Source organism: Canis lupus, chromosome 21, assembly GCF_048164855.1.
Source record: "Canis lupus baileyi chromosome 21, mCanLup2.hap1, whole genome shotgun sequence".
Taxonomy (NCBI): Eukaryota; Metazoa; Chordata; class Mammalia; order Carnivora; family Canidae; genus Canis; species Canis lupus.
Window position 1 is genome coordinate 24,831,011 of NC_132858.1, and position 19,815 is coordinate 24,850,825.

The window sequence follows — 19,815 nt, forward strand, 5'->3', positions numbered from 1 at the left end:
ATGTCTTCCCAAAGAGAAGTACCTGCTAAGCTTTAATTTTACATGAGAAAATGATTATTTTTTTAACTAATTGGAATGAATGGGACCCCTTGCTTCCATTTATTGGAATGCAGGTGAAAACAAAGCGAGTTGCTTTGCAGGAAGTACAAGGTCTTGCAGATTCTTCTCACTGCACTTGAGTTCCCAGGTCAGTGTATGAAAAGGCTCTTCCATCAATGATCATCACATTAGAGAATTATGCGGAGAAAAGTGTCCAGGTCTTGCTTTTAATTAGGGCGAGGTATTTAGGGAAATGCTGTAGAGATTTCAAAAAAAAAAAAAAAAAAAAGTTTCCAGGAGAGACGAAGGCCAAGAGTGAATAGAAAAAGAAAAAGATGTTGACTTAGCTGAGCTACAGTGGCGTTGAAAAGGTCATGAGTAGAGACAGGCTGCAAAAGAAATGGGAACACAGAGTTTGTAGGCCCAGGGAACATGATAAGCGCTAATAGAAACAGGCGCCAAACGAATTCTGGCATTTGTGTGTGCGTGCCCCAGGGCAATTTCCCTGGAAGAGAGGAGAGGGTCTTTGGGGGGGGGGGCGTTTTGTGATGTCTCCACGTTTCTGTGCAGCAGCATTGGTTACGGCTCGAATGCACCTGGCGGATAAGTTTTACCTCATGCAGCTCTGAATATTTTGGAACATCATCTCCCTTGGAGGATTGTGTTGAGATGGATTCTGAGGGTATGTTCAGACTCCGTAGAAAAGGCCATTAGTTAGGAACGATTAATGCATTAATATGTGAATGTTATAACTGTGCCACCCCTGAGATAGTCACAGATTGGTGGCCCAAGGGACAAGTGCAGACTGTGGCAGGTTTTGTTTTGCCCAGATGATCTAAAAAAAACTATATATAGACGAGTGAAACTTTTAAAAGTTGAGATTTAATTAAAAGAACAAAACCCTCACATTTTCAGCATCTCTTAAAAAGTTGTAAATTCCAGTAATACTAATCATTCCCGCTTAAGAACGAGGTGGAGCTGGGCAGTGGAGCATTCAGCTCGTGCCTGAGTCCTGTGGACTTTGCAGTACATCGCCCAGGACAAATGCCAACGGTCATTTGGCAGAGTGTGTGAGGACTTGACCGGGTTCACAGCATTTCCAGAATAGATTTTGAGTGCAGATTTTGAGTCCAGAATAGATTTTTCTGGAAGGGTAGGCAGCCGGAAGTTCTATGGAGGTGGCGCTGAGAGTCCTCCTTGGTCTACTCATGCGATTTCCGGGCATCGTTTTTTATAGGCTGAAAAATGAGACATTTCAGCAAACGACCAGCTTACTTCTTAAAAAAGTGGAATCCGTGATATTGACCAAACCACTCCTTTGAGCTCTCAAGTCCCCCGTCCAACTGTCCCCTCGCCATCCCAATTATGTCAAAGATCCTGCCCCAAATGAAATGTCTGTGCTCCCTCAAATCCTGTCCTTTCTGCTGTCTCCTGCGGGGAATAGCCTCTCCCTCCTTCCAGCTGTGAAAACCGAAAACCGGGAACCTCTTGCTCACTACCTGCTTCCTTTTCACCCCTTGCCAATCGTTACGAAGGCCTGGTGATTTTACTCCCAAAGAGCTGTTGACTGTGTCCCCTTCTCTTTGGCTTTGCTGCCCAGAGTCCTCAGTTCTATTACTTATCTATGTGTTTATTTTTTTCAATTTCTGTCACCTTCTGGCCATAACAATGGCAAAGGGCTCCTCCCTGGTCTCTCATAGCCCCTTGGCCCACTTGGATCTCTCTGTCTCGCATCAGCCACCCACAGCCCAGAACGGATCCCGTCTCCTCCCGGCTCCAGATAGTCCCATGGCTTCCTATTGTTCTCAAGATACCAGGCCCACATTCCTTTGCACACACTTGCCTTTTCGCAGAGCCTTGGCATTTGCTTTTTACATGCCTTGTGTCGCTTGTCACCCTCCTCTCTTCCTTAGCAAATTGACCTTCATAGGCAAGCAAATCACTCCAGTTCCCGGGCCAACGCATGGCTGGGGATATGTTTCTGTGAGGGAGAAAGAATAGAGTCAAATTATTTTGCTTTTCCTTGAGCAATACTTGATTTTTAATTTCTTCTTTCGGGACTTGCTGTGATTGCAGCAGTCAAGTCTGGACTTTTCCTGACACTGAAATGTTCATCTTTCTGTAAAACTGATAGAAGAGTAATTGTTTTACATGCTTGAACTGAAGAGTGATAAAGTGGCACAGGGCCAATTTGAGAGTGGGGACTTCCTAGTTCTTCTGAAAGCAAATTCTAGAAATATTTGGTTTTGGGCTATGGCTCTATATGTCAATTATGCTTTCAGAGGACCAGCCTCTGCCGAGGTGACTTTTTGGTCTTAGGAGGTCAGATCCTGAATTTTGAGTGGTGCCCACGCCACACTGATTAGTAGAAGTGGATAATCGTCTATGCAGTTGCTCTGTTCAGCATGGTAGTCACTTCCTAAATATGACTATTTAAATGTATTCATTTTTATTTTTAAAACTATTTTATTTATTTATTCATGAGAGATACAGAGAGAGTGAGAGGCAGAGACACAGGCAGAGGGAGAAGCAGGCTCCATGCAGGAAGCCTGAAGTGGGACTCGATCCCGGGTTTCCAGGATCACGCCCTGGGCTGAAGGCAGCACTAAACCACTGAGCCACCCGGGCTGCCCCCTGACTATTTAAATTTACTAAAAGTAAATGAAATAAAAACTCTTTCTTTAGCTACAGTAGGCATGTTTCAAAAGCCCAACATGCACATGTGGCTAGTGGCTGTCATATTGGGCAGTGAAGATAATATCCTTGTGGAAAGTTCTGTTGGACAGCATGCCATAGAGCTTTCCAGAAAGGAGATCTTCTTTTTTTTTTTTAATTTTTAAATTTTTATTTATTTATTTTTTTGAATAAATTTATTTTTTATTGGTGTTCAATTTACCAACATACAGAATAACACCCAGTGCTCATCCCGTCAAGTGCCCCCCTCAGTGCCCATCACCCATTCACCCCCACCCCCTGCCCTCCTCCCCTTCCACCACCCCTAGTTCGTTTCCCAGAGTTAGGAGTCTTCCATGTTCTGTCTCCCTTTCTGATATTTCCTACCCATTTCTTCTCCCTTCTGAAAGGGGATCTTCTATTGACATATATAATATGCTTATAGCAACATGTTTTCTTTCAATTAAAAGTAATTAATCTGTTATTTTAAGTGACAGTTGTTAATTGGCTTTTAGTGAAACCATGAGGAAAGGAAGTGAATTCATGTGACCTGGAGGGAAGAAAGTAGGTCAGAGTAACACACGGAAGGTGGTTGAAATTTGCAGAGGGAGTCCAGTTGAGGGGTCCCAGGAGCTTGGAGGGAGGAAGGCTGTATCATGCTGGCTCCCTCAGGACACAGACAAGATTATCACATGATTTGTGTCCACAGGAAAACACAATCTAGGGCCTTTTTCACTTTTCCATAGGATTGAGCTGATAGTTAAGGAGGAGAGTAAGCAGTCTCCATACCTGGAACAGGACAAGTAAGTGCCAGGGATGTGACACCCTTCCAAAAATTCCTACCTCTGTCACGGCACCTCCACTCATTCATTTCTGGAGTACCTTTTACTTGTAAGTGGTCTTCATATCTATATTCTTATTTTGTTGCTACTTCCCCTCCCCACTTTGTTTTTCTACTGAAGCTGTGGAGAAGTGGATAATTCTATTTTGGTGCTTGGTGTAGGCAGGTGATTAGATTACATTATAGTTCAACTGAATGATTGCTGTTGTCCTCCTAGCTAATGGTTATAGGAGTAGAAACAGCCATTGGTTATTAAGGATTTACTGTGTGCCAGGATTTGGACGGAGGCCTGCATATGCTTGACCTCTTTCAGTACTTCACACACAAAGTCTGGGTAGTTTCCATGGTGGGTAAGAGTGGAGGTCTCCATGCTGGCCTTACCGTTTACTAGCTGTGCCTCAGTTTCCTAACTAGAGGCCGTTCGTGGTATTTACTTCACTTCTTATTGGGTGAAATGAATTATGTGGAAATCACTTAAAATAGAGTTTGCATGTAAGAAACATGAGATACCACTTCACATGTCTCAAAAAGACAAAAGGTAAGTGTTGGTGAAGTTGTGGAGCAAAGGAACCCCTTAAACACTGTTGGTGGGAACGTAGATTGGTACAGCCAGGATGGAAACAGAATGGAAGTTCCTCAAAATATTTAAAACAGAACGGCCATCTGATCCAGCAATCCAATCCCACTTCCAGGTATACACCCAAAGGCAATAAAATCAGGATCTTGAAGAGATACTTGCAATCTCACATTCACTGCAGCATTGTTCATGGTGGCAAAGGCATGGGAACAATCTAAGCGTCCACTGATGGATGAATGGATAAAGAAAATGTGGTACATATACAATGGGATATTATTCAGCCTTAAAAGAGAAGGAAAGCCACCTTTTGTGACACCAGGGATGAACCTGGGGGACATTATGCAAAGTGAGATAGGCCAGACACAGAAAGACAAACACTGGCTGAGCGCACTTACCTGTATAATCTAAAAGCCCCTAAAATCTGAAACTAATATGACATTGTGTGTCAACTATACCTCAATTTTAAAAAGTTACAAATTAAAAAACAATCCTTTGACCAAAAAAGGTCAAATTCCTAGGAGCAGAGAGAATGATGATTATCTGGGGTTGGGGGTAGGGAGAAATGGGGACATGTCAGCCAAAGGGTAAGTTTCAGTTATACAAGATGAGTAAATTCTGGAGAAGTGATGTGTAGCACGGTGACTAGAGTCAACAATACTGTGTTGTGTACTTGAAATTTGCTGAGTAGTTAGACCTTAAGTGTTCTCAGCGCTCGCGCGCGCACACACACACGGTAACCATGTGAAGTAATGGACATGGTAATTAGCTTGATTGTGGTGATTATTTCACAGTGTATATGTATATTAAAACATCAAAAAAAAATAAAACATCAAGTTGTACACTTTATATAAATGCAATTTTGTCAAAAAACAACAACAACAAAAAACTTCCTTGAAGAAACAATAATTATTCTTACTGTCATTATCTCTATTTTTGCTGGTGAAGAGACATGGCTTTAAGGAGGCTTAAAGAGATTAAATAATGTTCCCAAGGCCAGATATTTTTAGTAGGAGGAGGTGCTGGGTCTGGATTTTATCATTTGGATGCCAAAGTCCAAATGACTCCTTGCTAATGAGTTTGACTATTATCCAGCTATGTCAATATGTTATCATGTAAGATAATGTATACAGAAGTGATTTGAAAATTTAGTCAAGATGAGATTATCATAATCGTCTTCAGCAAAAAAGGACTATGTGCTAACTTTGTCTCAGATTTATCACACCAACTATTTTTTTTTTTTTGAGTAAGTAAATTCACTTTCTTCAGCTACTTAAAAAGGGATGCTATCATGCCTGTGACTTTTAGCAGAGGTTCTGGAGGGTTTCCAATTCGTACCAAAATAACACGTTTGGGGAGTTGTCCTTAAGAGCGGGAATACAGTCTTTATAGAAGTGAAGATACCAATTAGGATTTCAGAATACTAAAGAATCCTAGATACTGGTTGGATCACAAAGATTTGTTGATGGCAATGGTGTCAGAAACTATTAGGCACCAGGAGAATGCTAATAAATGAGACATGGTCCCTACCTTAGAGAGGCACAATGGTTAGTGGAAGAAAAGGCTCTCTAAGCGCTGATGGATGAGTAAGAGCTTTCTGAGGAGGGTAGATGAGGCATTTCAATGGAAAAGGAAAAAGAACAAAACACAGAGCCCTGGAGGAGTATTTCTTGATTAAATGGTTAGTTGTTTGGAACGGCTCGAGCTTAGGACACACAGGGGCAAGTCTCTGGAAATGAACTTGGGCAGAGACGCTGTGTTGAGAATTATGCTAAGAAGTTTGGACCCTATACCAAGTGCTAATTGAAGGCATTAGATAAAAGGATTACTAGGTTAGACTTGTGTTTGAGAATGGTAACTTGGCACTTTCATGGGAGGTGGATGGAGAAGGGGGTGAACCTGGAGTCAGAGAAAATAGTCAATGGAAGAATTTGGATAGTCCAGGGGAGGGTGACAGGGTGCCGAAGCTGGAGGATAGATGGATGCAAGGGACATTTCAGAGATAAAGTGAGGAGGACTTGGTGACCAAGTGAGGAGGCCGTGTCCGTGTCTCTGGGAGCTTGATGAGGCTAGGGAAGAGGAAGAACTACAATTCACTTACTTGATGCTTACTCTGTGTGAGCACCACACTAAGCACTAGAGATCCAAAAACAAGTAGGGGGTGGGGGCGCCTGTGCTTAAGTAGCTGGGAGGAGTGGCAAGGGTCATAATAAATACACACAGTGCAAAGCCATGTGTGCAATGGTATGTGCACTGAAATTGTGCACGAGAGGCTGCCAACAATTCTAATTTATTTTTATTTTTATTTTTAGCTCCAGTGACTTGGAGAACACAGCTGATGTGTTCTTGAATAAGAGAGGGAAAATGGAAGAAGAGTAGGGTTCTGGAGGTCTTGCATGCATTGGTTTCGATGTTCACAAGGCGGTTGCAACTTCAGATTTTCCAGCAATAGTCAGTCACAGTCTAGCTCATCCTGGATGTGCAAGAGTTACAGAAAAAGAAAAAAAAACAGTAGTTGTCTTTAAAAAACCCTGCTGGCATAATGATTTTCCTTTTAAATGTTTTTGTTATGAATATAAAGAGGGCGGGGGGAGAGAGAGAGAGACAGAAAGAAAGAGAGACAGACTATTAATTGCCTCTTTACCTCCCACAGTCCTGGCTTGGGTTTAAAACATTCTTCCTGCATTAATTAAGGGTTCTGTCTGTTTACCCTGAAAACTTCTGGTTCAATTATTTAAAAAAAAAATTGAAATAGCGCTGGAGATGAAATTTGTTTTCATTTTGCAGGCAAGAGGATGATATCCTGAGGGCCTCATAATCAGTGTCCCCTAGTAAAGGTCAGATGACCCATATCTTTACCGTGGTCTTACCTGATACGGATTCAACAGGAATTATGGGTAGACTCATGCAAAACATTCCATAGTCTGCAAAGATTAATGAACGAGCCAAGTGTAAGTACACTAACTTAACCAGTTGGAAAGCAAGTTTAACAAAAGGTAGAAACGAGTACAAAACCAACTTGGAGCCTGTTCTAAACTCTGTATTCCTCTTCAGCTGTTTTTAAACAGAAAATTTCTTCTGGGGAGCTCAACGAATTGGGCCTGCGCGGTCTCAGTTTCCACACTCATCGTGAGCTTCTGAGATACTAGTTCACTAAGGAACAGTCATAACCCTGATATTAGAAATCAGGGAAGACATATGATGCAAGATGTTCCATCCCGTAGTGGGAGAGAAGTTTCATGCATCACTGTGTTCGGGAGGAAGGAAAGTAAAACTTGGAAACTTTGGAGAACAGATCCTCTGTGTGAGCACAGAGAAGGCATCTGAGAGCAGGTGTTATCACCGCACGGTGGTTCTCAAGCCTTAGGATTTCACGGACCTGCTGAGCACTGGGGCTTGGGAGACCAGTAACATTTTATTCTGTCGATGTGAAAACCTATCATCTACTACGGCCCTAATTCTTTTTTTTTTTTTTAAGATTTTATTTATTTATTCATGAGAGACACACAGAGAGAGGCAGACACACAGGCAGAGGGAGAAGCAGGCTGCACGCAAAGAGCCCGATGCAGAACTCGAACCCAGTACCCCGGGGTCACACTCTGAGCTGAAGGCAGACACTCGACCACTGAGCCACCCGGGCCTCCCTACTATCACCCTAATTCACGGGAAGTTTTCACACCGAGTGCAGGGAGTGCAGGAAGGCCACTGCTGCAGGGATCGGTGCACTTGCAACACAGCTGGACTACATTTCCAGCTGCCCCACGGCCACGACTGGTGGTGTCCAGCCCAGCATCCTAAGGCCCAGTGTGGAGAGCTGGAGTTTTGAGAAGAAAGACAGTGGCCTCCTTAGCAGAGTCCTTCACAGGTGAGATTCTTGGCGTGTGTGGCAATAGCCGATCCAAACGGGTCCCCACACTCCATTTCAATGCAATACGTTTAATTTCACGAAAACTCATTCTATTTCTCTCTTCCTCCTCCTCCTCCTCCTCTTCCTCCTCCTCCTCCTTCTTCTTTCTTCTTCTTCTCCTTCTTCTTCTCCTTCTCCTCCTTCTCCTTCTCTTCTTCTTCTTCTTCTTCTTCTTCTTCTTCTTCTTCTTCTCCTTCTCCTTCTCCTTCTCCTTCTCCTTCTTCTTCTTCCCCTTCTTATGTCACTAAGGATTTAGAGAAAATTCACCTCCTGGCCCAGCTGGTGGGAGATGTGTGAACACCCACTGGTGTAGAGGATTCCACCCTTAGTCCTGAGTACCTGTTGGTATTCCCAGACATGGATGGGCTCCAGGCTGTGGGGAAGGAGGGAGGAATTGTGGCTGGGGCAGGAAGGGGAGCGTGGGAAATGGAGCGATGGTTTAGTGCCAGTCTCCTTTGGACCCGTTGGGTTGGGTTTGAATTCCTCTGGTCAGTGGAGCGGGGATGAAGACTGACCTGTTTGTTGTGAGAAAACTGGTGGAGGGATGGTGGTCAGCAGCTAGTAGAACTGTTCAAGAGAAACTCTGGATCTAAGAAGAGCTTCTTTGAGGTGGTGCCAAGTGTGGCAGAGAGATGGGGCGGGGTTTATATTCTGTGCACCTCTTCCTGGGCCATAGCAGTGCTCTCTGGCCGCTCAAGAATTGAGGGTTTTGGGTATATCCCAAGAAGCCACGGGAGAGGCCTCTCTGGCATCAGCTCTGCACCTCCCCCCCGCCGCACTGTCCCCTATTTCTGGGACAGGCCTGCCCCTACCTCAGGACCTTTGCCCTTGCTGTTCTTTTTTTTCCTGGGGTGGTCGGACTTCAGATTCTACCGGTCTATTCCTCACTTCTTTTAGGTCATTGGTCAAATGTCATTTTACTAGCAAGTTTTTCTGCGTATAACTTGCAAACCTACACTCATCCAGGACTGCAGTTGCCATCTGACACATTTTTGTGGATTGTATCTTCACACTAGGATACAGGTACTATAAGAGCAGGGTTTTTTTTTTTTTTTAAATTATTTTTTATTATTTTATTTTTGTATCTTTTGTTCACTTCTGTATCCCTGGTATCTAGAAAAGTTCCTGGCTTCTAATAAGTCCTTAATAAATATTAGTTGAATTAGTATGGTTGCTGTTGTTGAAGGGATCCCTGACATGGACATGTTGCTTATTCCCATGATCTTTCTAAAATATGCTTCCTTTTGTTAGTCCTTTGTTTAAAAATCCTCAGGTAGTTTCTCTTTGCTTTCAAAATAAATTTCAGATTTCTTTACATGGCCCGGAAGGCCTTCTCAACCTCTCCCTGATGACATTGTCAGTCCCACTTTGGGCCACTCAATTCTTTCTAGTCTACTCCTCTGCCATATTGAAGTATTTGCAGGGCCCAGTGAAGCCACGGCCTTTGTCATCTTCTGAGTTTTGCACATGGCCGTTTCTCCTTTGAGGACACTTCCTACCCCTCTCATCCTTGAGGATTCAGCTTTAGACCTCATTTCTTCTGGAAAGATTATCTACCCTGAGGGCCGAGTTAGTCCAACATTGCATAATTTGCATTAGACTTACATCATAGCACTCATCATGGTGTATTTTGCTAGCCTAATTTATTATGATTTAGAATAAGACTGTTTTGGTCGGCTTGGGCTACCGTAACAAAATATCATGATTGGGTGGCTTAAACCACAGAAATTTACTTTGCATACTTCTGCAGGCTGGAAGTCTGAGATCAGGGTGCCAGGATGGTTGAGTTCTGGTGAGAGCTGTCTTCCTGGCTTGCAGTTGGCTGCCCTCTCTCTGTGCACTCGCATGGCCTTTCCTGTGCGTGGAGAGACAGAGAGAGACACGTCTTCTTGTTATAAGGCCACCAATCTTATTGGACTAGGATCCCACCGTATGGCCTTATTTAACCTTAGGAATTTTAACCTTAAATCTTAGGAATTTTAACCTTAAACCTTAGGAAGTTTAAACTTTAACCTCCTAAAAGCCTTATCTCTAAATAGAGTCACATTGGAGTTTAGCATATGGACTTTATTGGGGGATGGGCACAATTCCATTCACAGCAATGGCCCTACTTTGAATTCTGTTAGTTAAAATGTCACACATCCACCAAATAGGGACTAATATATTTCCAGCAAAGGCATATGAGAATGAAATGGGAAAGAAAGAAGAAGCTGAATTATTAGGAACCCACCAGAGAAAAAGGACTGATTCTGGGACTATGTGCCTGCTGCCATGCTGGAGTCTTACAGACTCTCCACCATGGTCACACTGAGTGAGGATAATGCTCAGGGTGGAAGGCTGTAGACATCTTTGGCATGTTTCAGACAGTGTTTGATACTGGGAAGACCAGTCTAGATAAAAAATATTCCAGGATGCCATCAATTAAAAAAAAAAAAAAAAAAAAAGAATGAACAAGACCAGCACTGGAGATCTACAAGGAAGGGTAAGATCCAAGTCTCAGAGGATGGAACCAGGTGGAGATCAGGATGGTGTAGCCAACCTTACATGAAGGTGTTTAGCAGGGAAACAGAATCTGGGTCTTTTGTACCAAATAATTTGTCCCAAAGGTACTTGGTTTGGTAATGGGGGAGAAGAGAAGCTCAGCCCTATAGGGAGGGCCCAGGGGGTGTGTCATGGTTCTGAGGACACTCCTGGGAATTTGGCAGTATGAGAGTTTTAGGTGGCTCCAAGGGAGTGTAGCAGCTGTGACTGGATCCTGGATCCCAGAATTGGAAACCTTAGTTAACGCCTCATGATTATTCCTATAATCTCAAGAGTCTCCTCATAGTCATGGCCAACTGGAGTTTCCAGAGTCACCTCAGAAATACAAAGAAAAAGTCATTTCATAATAACTGGCAATCTTCATTATCAGAATGTCAGGAGCCTCCAGGGGAAAGAGCCGTGTAATGTCTCGAGCTTTGGATCCAGGCTTACAGCAATCACAGAAGGATGTTGTCCCCAGGAGAAATCTTTCTTCTCTAATAGGAGGGAAGACTTTTGATATCAAAACTTAGATAACAGGCAAACAGTTCCTCCAGATTCCTACTGCCTGAGGCCTTCTGCAGTCAAGGCCTGCATCAGATTTCCAAATATCCAAATTGTCTAACTTTTACATACCATAGGGGATCATGGAGGGTTGTCAGGATGTCTTAACAGAGCTATCTCTGCCAAAAATAAAAGGAGCCAGGCGTTTATCTGCAGATTTGTAAGGCATTGAAATAATTCTGTCTTCTGACTACCAAATCCCAAGCAGCGGAAGAGATATGGATGATTTCAAGATTGTTCCAAAATCACTTTATGGTTTAAATTGTTCTTACTCACTTTATGGTTTCTGCCATTCTGATTTACTCTTCAGCCCTCACACCCAAGTTGCCTGTAAATCGTGACCAGCTTACATTATTCTGCAGGATGCAGTATGGCACAGAGATGCGGAGTCTTGGGTTATTGACACTGGGGCTTCAGCTTGTAAGCATCAACTTTTTTTGCTTAGGGAATGACTTTACTAAGAATTTGTCTTATTAAAGGGTTCTTAAAAAAATAAAAATAAAGAGTTCTTAGTGAAACCATGCCTGTAAATGTCCACACCCAATACATGTGAGATGTTATCATATTTATATTTCCCAGACTGGAGCATACACTGTACGAGGACAAGAGATGCCCTTAATTATCTCCAGATCTTCGTATAGGCTGTAGCACATGACAAGTGGCCAATGATAATTCAGTGAATAAGGAGATAGACTATTGCACTTATCTGGACCACATCAGGCCACACCCGTCCCTTAGCTCCCTATGAAAAGATGGAGATTCAGGGACCTCTCATTAATGACGATAACATGCCTTGCGAAATATATTGTAAGTTGTGAAAAGACAATCTAAAATTTTAGTACAAATTAATGTTTCTTTGCATATACTGCTAGTATATGTACACTGAACTACTGTTTTCAGTGATCTCGAATGTTTTTAATCTGAGCAATAATGTAATTGTTTTAACTTGTAGGTGCCCAAGAGCCACCTGGTATACTTGTCCATATGCAGAATCCTGGGCCCCATTATTGAGATTTTGAATCTTAGGTCTAAAGGGGAATTTGTATTTTTATAAAGATTTATTTATTTGAGAGGTGGAGAGAGAGAGAGACAGAAAGACAGAGAGACAGGGGGGAAGGCTAGAGGTAGAGAAAGAATCTCAGACTTCACCCTAAGCTTGCAGCCTGACTCAGGGCTTAATTTCACAACCCTAAGATCTTGACTTGAGCTGAAATCAAGAGTCAGATGTTAGGCTGACTGAGCCACCCAGGGACCCCAAAAACTTGTTTGTTTTTTCTTTCTTTCTTTCTTTCTTTCTTTCTTTCTTTCTTTCTTTCTTTCTTTCTTTCTTTCTTTCTTTCTTTCTAGAATTGTATTTTTAAAAAACTCTTCAGGTAGGGGCACCTGGGTGGCGCAGTCAGTTAAGCATCCAACTCTTGGTTTTGGCTCAGGTCGTGATCTCAGGGTCGTGAGATCGAGCCCCATGTCTGGCTCCATGCTCAGCACAGGGTCTGCTTGAGTGCCTCTCTCCCTGTCTCTCTCTGCCCCATTCCCACCATGCTCTCTTTCTCTCTAAAATAAGTAAATAAATGTTTAAAATTTCAAGTATTCCTGATGTAGGAGGGTCTTGGACTAAACTTTGGGAAATAATGCTTGGTTCGTCACCTTAGAAGCTGAGTTGTGCTTGGGAAAAGCCATCTCCCGTGCATCAGTTGGGCCACCAAAAGTGTTGTGGGAACCAGGGGTTGACCGCAGCAGTTGGAGCTGATGCAGTGTGGGAGGAGTGAGGAAGTGAAAGTGGGGAGGGGGTGTCGGGGAACCAGAGAGGCACTCACGGAACATGATGGAGACAGGTGAGCAGGTCACAGCCTGCAGGACCTCGCACAGCCTGTGTGTGTTGGCTGCTGAAGTCAACTCGCAAAGAAGGGCTATAGAAAAATCTGGGGGGAGCTGCTGCCTCTGGAGGTTGGCTGGGGGCTGCTCTCATTGGAGGAGGCCAGCGTGAGAAAGAGGAGGTTGCCAGTTACCTCTGCCTGTATCTGTCACCAAGTCTGTGCACGGTGTCCTGAGAATGGCTTCTTCCTCTCTCCTGCAAGTTCCTCTTCTGAACAGCTCTCATGCTGGTCCCCGCGGGGAGGCAGCTACTTGAGAACACAGTTGCTAGCTTTGGTACGATGGACATAGCACACTCTGACACATCTTGATGCCCTAAAAGTCACACCTGCGGTGCCCTCTCCATCCTGCGGCTTCAGGCCTCAGAGTGCCAGACTCACGGTCACTCTCACTTTAGGGTTTCTGTGTAGTTCAGGAGCACCCTGGAGAGAATTCGAACAGGAGAAGAAGTTGCAACTCTGCAAACCTTTATTAGAAGTTGCAACTCCTTGCAAACCTGAGTGTACTTGGTATACACACAGTGAACTGCATCCTAGAGCCTACCTGCCAGAGGTAAACAATTAGAAGGTGGTAGAGGTAACATGAGTGAAAGATATTTAGAATCTTATCCTTAGGAAAATTAGCATTTTGGTGTTCAGCCAAGAATATATGCAGACAGAGAAACATATGTCAGGTAGCTCTCATGAAGGGCATCCCAGCCAGCCTCAACAATGGCTTTTCTGGGGCTGGTGGAGTGCTGTTTGCCAGATAAAAGTGGAGGATGCCTGGGGTAGGCTGCATACCGGCCCCCAAAGATACCAGGTTCCCACGGGAACTTGTAAATGTTGTCTTGTGGTTACAAATGGATTGTGTTATGCAATATGTCGTTGTTGATATTTGTAGAATACATTACAAATGGAAAAAGGGTCTTTGCTGATGTGATAAGGTTAAGGACTTTGAGATGGGGAGGTCATCCTGGATTATTGGGTAGGTCTTAAACGCCATCGTAAGTGTCCCGGTAAGGGGGAGGCAGGGAGAGATTTGACCCAGAGACAGAAGGAGAGGAGGCGATATGAACGAGCGGCGGAGATTGGAGTGATGCAGCCATAAATCCAAGGATGCCGGCAGCCACCATTAGCCGAGGAGTCAAGGGACGGATTCTCCAGAGGCTCTAGAGGTCCTACACCTTGATTTCAGCCCAGGGATACCGAGGGCTTCTGGCCTCCAGTCCAGTGAGAGAATACAATTCTGTTTTTCAGCCACCAAATTTGCTGTAATTTAGAGCAGCCACGGGAAACTGATACATTATTCCTTTTCCAGGGTCAGCTGCCCTCCGTCTTCCCTTTGGAGTGGAACCACTTGCCTACTGTGGTCAGTTGTGGGGCAGATGGTGGCGGGGGAGGAGGTCAATCCCTGAGCCCGTATCAAGGCAATGTTGGCTTTCTGGCACTTCCTACGCCGAGGTGGAACCGTGAACTTACTTCATTCATAGAAGCAAGTCTTACTGGCAGCATTCCCCACTATACTGGAAGAAACCTCCCTGTTCCACATTTAATCAAGCCCTCCAGTCTTCTAATCCTCACAGGACTTGGTGCCTTCTGACATTTTGGGGGTGGTTTCTTGTTTCCTTCTGCTCTGACTGCTTAGATGAGATTCTTTTTACCATATCTCCTTATGCAGGCCATGGTCTCCTCTTCTGCTTTTAGGCAAGAACCACAACTCTCCCTTAATTCCCAAGGTATTTGGCAGAGAATGAAGTAAGGTCCCATCCTGCTGGGTGCTATTACTGCCCATTGCCTCTGGGACCTTGGATTAGTCTGGTAGGGCTGCCTTAATGAAGTGCCACAGACTGAGTGGTTTCACCACTGGAAATTTATTTTCTCACAGACCTGGAGGGTAGAAGTCTGAGCTCAAGGGGTTGGCAGGGTTGGTTTCTTCTGAGGTCTCTCCCGTGGCTTGTAGATGGGCGGCTTCTTCCTGTGTCTTCACATGGTCTTCCCTCTGTATCCATCTATGTCATAGTTTCCTTTTCACCGGTCATATTGGATCAGGGCCCACGTGATGACCTCCTCTTAACTCCATTACCTCTCTGAAGAACCCATCTCCAGATAGGGTCACATTCTGGGATTAGGACTTCAATAGGACTTCAACATGTGAATTTGGGGGCAAGGAGTACAGTTCAACCCATAACAGAGCTCTGCTTCCCGTACTGAGGTAATTCTTGTGAAGGGCTTAGGATAATGTTGGGCACATGGTGAGCATTATATAAACAATGAGTTATTCTATTATAGTACAATTATTTTTGTTTTCTCAGGCAGCTACAAAACCACCGTATTCATATGGACAGAATGTGTCTATTATACATGTAGAAGTATAAATACACATTTCTATGGCCCCTTCTTTGGTAAAATGTTAGTGATTTCATTCAAATAATGTTTCTTGGTCTTTTTTTTTTTCTCAGAACCCTTGGGGTATCTACAATATAAAGCAAGCCTTCTTAATTTTCATTCATTCATTCAGGAGAACTTCAGTGAGGGTGTTGTGCTGGCCCCTGGGGTTGTAATGCTAAGGTTGGGCAGTTTCAATTTAGTTGGCATGTTGTGGTGAGGCAAGTACAATGTAAGAAAGATGCTGTGATGGAGTAAGTTTGTCCACAAATCCTTGTACTCTCTTGCCCATTGAGAGGAAGTGTCTATCTCCCCTTGAATCTGGCTTGGTTCTGAGGCTCTGTTGACCATGCAATACGGTAGACGTGATGCCTCACCCAGGCCTTAATGAAGAAGCCCAGGCCCACACAGGCCCTGGGGAGAGAGCTGTCCAGTGAGCCCTGACCCTTCAGCCATCCTGCCAAGTGCCAATAGCTGAGTGAAGAAGCTGTCTTTGGGTTTTTAACCCCAGCTTGTACAGTGTGGAAAAGAACCTAGGAATTCAACTGGAATCCAGAACCGTGACCTCAGACATGTGGCCCCAGGCAAGTCGTCCCGGCCGTCTCCAGTTATTCAGGCCACCCCAAAGCGATTCCAGGTCTGTGTGCACAAGGTCCTAACCTGCAAAATTGTGAGCTTCATAAAATGGTGGCTATTTTACTATTTCGTTTTGGGCTGGTATGTCACGAGGTAATAGGTAGCTGGAACAGGACCCTGATCTAGACTCAGAAGATCATATATATCACAGATCGAACATTACAGCGTAGAACAGAGTAGACACCGAAGTCTCAGACAATGCACGTGTGCAAAATCCAGTCTCTGTCTTCAGGCCTGGAGGTGGGTGCCTCTTTAGGACTGAGGTCTCACAGCCCTTGCTCTGTGGATGAACTCCCTGGAAGTGCTGATTCTGAACCTTGCATAAAACGGCTGCCTGAGTGGGGCCCCCTGGTCTCCTGGGGCTGGTGCTGCAGCCTGCTGCCCTGGCCAGCCTCCAGAGGCTCGCCGGGTCATTGCCACAGGCCGCTTACTCAGCCTCTCCTCAACCCACGCCTCCACGCCAAGGAACCTTCCTGATTCAGCCGCCTGACCTGCTTTGCCAGGGTTCCTGCCCTCTCTCTCTTCTCAGCTAATTGTATTTCTCTGTCCTGGAGCTACTTCTTTGCATTACTCAGTCCAAAGATCCCTCAAACCTTTATCCCTCAAACTGTTGTTCATGTTACATTGCAGAAGGGCCGCATAATAGAGAGATTCTGGGTGCAGACCTCGAGGTTAGACCGCCTGACTTTGAAGTCTGCCTCCGCCTCTTACGGTGTGACCTTGTAGTTCGCTGTGCTTCCACGGCCTCGGCTCCAAAGTAAGGGAAACGGCAGTGCTTGCTCCAGAGGGTCAGCACGAGGATAAAAGAGATCATTCAGCGCACACCACAGTGCCTGGCATGTTGCCGGTATTCACTAAGGGGCACTGACCTTTATTCATAGCATGTGTCTTGCAGTATGGTGATAGCCTCCTGTTTATGGGTCTGCTCATCGCATTCTGAATTCCTGAGGACAGACAGTGTCCTAAGCACCCTCACCTGCCGAATGCCCTGCACAACGTGTGACACATACTAGACACTCAGCTGCTTCCTGAATGAGAGAACAACACAAGAACAGCAGAAAGACTGTGTCCCATCAATGGAAGGTCAATCACGTCTTCATAAGAGCAAGACAATGAAAGCTGGATAGCCCACTCCCCATCGTTCCGAGAATCCAAAGGACAGAAGCGGGTTGGGAGGATAAGTGTACATACCTCCCTTCCTCTGTGTCCTTCTCATATGTGGTTTATTCCTGGGTGCTGAAGGTGCTTGCAAACGTAAAGCAGTAATGACCAGATTCCCAGAGAGCTTGGGGTGTGGGGATCTGGAGCCCGAAACACCTCGATTATTCATGAAGAAGCTGCATACATGAATGGAGAACTATTTATTTATGCATAGGATTCACCTTGTTTAAAAAAGTGGTATATGGAGAATCATGTAATAATTCACTAAGACAAAGTGAAGCGTGGGGACGGAGTCCTAAGAAACATAGAGGTTAAAAAGCGAGATGAAGGTGGGAGTGAGGGCTGTTTCTGAAATGCTTGCTGTGCAGTCCTATACATTTTTCAGAGGTGAAGCTGAACTTTCTATTGGTTTTTATGTGAAAACCATAAAACAACCAATTACATGAGTCACACTTTGGAATAATAATGCTAACAGCTAGCATTTATCAAGTCCTTCCTGGGGGCCAGCTGAGGCTCTCAGTGCTTTGCATGCATTAACTCTTAATCCCCACATTGATCCTAGGAGGTAGGTACTAGGCCAAGGTCATGCAACACAGTTTTGAAGCCAGGCATGTTGGCTTCATGCTTTTAAAACATACCTGTTGTTTAAAACAAGAACAACAACAAGAACAACAACAACAAAAAATAAAAATAAAACAAGAACAACTAGATCTCATATTAAGAAATATGGAGGAGAGGTGCCCGGGTGGCTTAGCCTGTTGGGCATCTACCTTCGGCTCAGGTCATGATCCCAGGGTCCTGGGTTTGAGCCCTGTGTTGGGCTCCCTGCTCCGTGGGGAGCCTGTTTCTTTACCTTCCCCCACTTATGCTTTCTCTCGCTTTCTCTCTCTCTCTCTTTCAAATAGATCAATAAAATCTTAAAAGAAATCTGGAGGAAACTGGATGAAATTTTTCTTTTGGTTCTTAGATTTTCCTGGGAATCTCACCTGAGAAGTGTAGGAGACCCTCCAATCAGAAAAGGCAATCGAGTGTATGCTCACCGAAGGCTGTTCTCAAAGTTGACCACACATTAATAGCATCCGCCTCACCTGGGCACTTGTTAGAAATGCCAGTTCTTGGTTCTTTTCCCAGGTTGACTGCATCAGAAGCTCTAGGGGTGAGGCTCCACAGTCTGCATTTTAACAAGCCTTCCAGGAGCTTCTGATGTATGTTCAAATTGAGAACTGCTGCTCTAAATGGAAAGGGGCTTCTCATGACCGTGGTGAGGAGCTTCGGGAGGGAGCATGGGTCATGAAATTTTGGTGCCAGCCTCAGAGACCAGAGGGATGGGGCTCATACACTCACTTCCCTAGAACACTGAGAGAGATGATGAAAACCAGTGACTGTTTCTGATGGATCCTTCAGGCCATTAGGGAAAGAATGGAACAATGATAGTCATGCCTCTACATGTGAGTTTGCAACACAGAGTTTCACCAAGTGTTTCCTTATATTTTTTCATGAGATCCTTACACTACCAGTGCAAAAGAGAGATTTTTTTTTTTTTTTATTGAAAAGCTTTTATAGGTGAAGAATTAGCTGCTCAGGGTGTTTGATTTGCTCAAAGTCATACAACCCGTACATCTCAGAGCCTGACCTTGAGTTTTATCTCTCCTACTTCTATTTCTCAACACTTCCCTTTTCTTTCCACCTCTAGCCAAGCCCACTGTCTTTTACTGGGATTATTGCATGGCTTCCCTACTGGTCTCCCTTCATTTACTCTCATCCTCTCCAGTCCGTCCTTATTAAGACATTCATTCAACATTTGTTTTTTTGAACACCTGTATATGCCAGGTACTGTTCTCAGTGCTGAGCTACAGCAGTGATCAAAGTCACAGAGCTGGTACCCACAGAGCTAGCCTAACAGCAACAGGGATCCTCTGAGAAATTTAATACAGATTGTGCTGCTCTTGTGGTTAGCATTGTTTAAGGTGTTCCCCTTCTCCCTAGAACACAACTCAGATACTGTGCCATGGCTGACAGCGCCTTTCCAATCTGCCCCTGTGCCTTTGCCGGTCTAATCTTCAGCTCTTGACCTTGCTCCCCATGCTTCTGCCTCACAGGTTGAATCTCAGCTCCTTGAACACCTCAAGAGCTTTCCCAACTCTGGATCTCCAATATCTCTGTTCACTGCCAGGAATGCTCTTCCCCTTGGTTCTTGTATATCAAAACTTTCTCGTCCCTTGGGTCTCAAACTAAATGCCACATCTTCAGAGAGGCCCTTTCCATCTGTTCTTGTCCATTTGGGATGCTGTAGCAAAATACCACAGACTGATCAGACTGATTTGTTTATAAAACAAATTAATTTCTCACAGTTCCAGAGGCTGGAAGTCCAAGATCAGGGTGCCAGCATGATCCAGAGAAGGTCTTCTTCCTGGTCTGTTGCTGATTCCTTCTTGTTGTGTCATGACTTGGTGGAAAGGGCTAGGGAGCTTTGCGAGGTATTTATTTATTTATTTATTTATTTATTTATTTATTTATTTATTTATTTATTTATTTTTTAATAAGCACACTAATTTCATGCACAAGGGCTCTACCCTTAAGCCTAAGCACCTCTCAAAGGCCCACCTCCTAAAACCATCACACTGGGCATTAGGATTTCAAGCTATGAATTTTAGGAGAGACA

General features: G+C 44.3%; 1 long non-coding RNA gene across 1 annotated transcript; it reads left to right on the forward strand.

The window, feature by feature from the left end:
• The first annotated feature begins 5,082 nt into the window (after positions 1–5,082).
• On the forward strand, positions 5,083–18,091 carry LOC140612923 (uncharacterized). Its single transcript, XR_012014047.1, has 3 exons — positions 5,083–7,078; positions 7,196–7,992; positions 8,932–18,091. It is a non-coding gene; the product is annotated as an uncharacterized lncRNA (long non-coding RNA).
• Positions 18,092–19,815: the final 1,724 nt, after the last annotated feature.